The sequence below is a fragment of the Odontomachus brunneus genome, unplaced genomic scaffold, assembly GCF_010583005.1.
Source record: "Odontomachus brunneus isolate Ranch 3 - 2012 unplaced genomic scaffold, Obru_v1 Obru_scaffold_175, whole genome shotgun sequence".
NCBI classification, from domain to species: Eukaryota; Metazoa; Arthropoda; class Insecta; order Hymenoptera; family Formicidae; genus Odontomachus; species Odontomachus brunneus.
Genome location: NW_022639625.1, coordinates 519127 through 520635, shown reverse-complemented (window position 1 = coordinate 520635; position 1509 = coordinate 519127).

Genomic DNA, 1509 nt, shown 5'->3' with positions numbered 1-1509 from the left:
TCCGGCCCGCGCCAACCGATGTCGCGGAAAATGCGGGCTGCGAAGTGAGTAAGTTAACGCGGCGCGCGGCCTCCTCGCACTGCCCGTGCAAGAATTTATCGCGCAGGGCTCTCTCTTTCCCTAATCTCGTGCCAACCGTCAACCCTCCCGCCATAGGGCTGTTCCCGTGAACATTACTTTCAGTTAATTAAGGCTTAACTGCTTCCTCGCCTTTGTACAGCTCCGACCGTGGAACGAGTTCGAAGGGGTGAGTCGTTTAATACTAGAATGCCCGGAAACAACCCTTTTGCATGCCGGAAAAAGTCCATTTCGACGAATCTAAAACGACGTAATTCGTAATTCGACAAATATAGAAGTATAAAAAATACTTAAATTATATTTTTTTCATTTTGGCCGACTTTGAGTTTCACGGGCAGTTTATAGCTTTTTAATATTCTCACTCTTATCATCAACAAGAAATAAAATTGAATACAAGATATGTGCGTGTTTGGTTTGCTCATTATGAATATCAAGTCAAATGTGTAAAATTATTTGTGTAAATAATAAAATGTTTAAACAAAAAAAATTATTTATACAAATAATTTTTCGGTTTGGCCAAGATTCAAACTATTTTTGACTAATTTAGCAAAAATTTAAAATATTTTGGTTGGAATCTAAACTAAAAAAATTTAGAATGGTTCGTGTCTCAGCTATGCCGATTTTGTTAAAATTATTTAACTATATTTAACTATTTAATTTTACTTCTTATGCATTTTTAGTGCACTTGATGATAGAAGTGAGAGCATTAAAAAGCTATAAACTGCTCGTGAAACTCAAAGTGGGCCAAAATGCAAAAATATGACCTAAATATTTTTTATACTTCTACATTTATGCCAAATTAGAAAGAAATTGGAGTGTACATTTTGGGTAGGTTTATTTGTGTTTCCTAGCCACAAAATATTTAAATCAATGCACGACGTAAGTCGGTGAAAACTGTACTTCACTTTCGGGAGACATTAATTGAAAAATAAATTACTACAAAAATAGTAAAACTGATACTTATGTGTATATCCCTCTTCCTCTGATAAATATAAAATACGTTCAAGTAATTACAATAATTTTGTAGTAAGAAGTCGGACATGCATAACTTCAAACAAATGTATAATAATTTCGGTCATAATTTTGTATGGTTTAATATTATAAAAATTTTTTTGTCATTTTTACTACAATATTTTCCCTGTGTACAAAAATACTGACGAGTGGGCGTAGAATAAAATATGCATGAATCTACTCGGGGTTAAAAAAGTAAAATCTCAAATAATAACTTGCATAAAGAATAAAATGTGCATCAATCTACTCGGGATTAAAAAACTAAAATCTCAAATAATAATTAAATACCGGGTGCGCTACAGTCACACAAACACCCGTTGTCAGCCCGGAAACAATACAGAACGAAATAAGCATATCTGACGTAATTTTCGAAAATAGACCTTTTCAAAGGCGAATGTTTCTTTAGAAAACCCTAAAAAA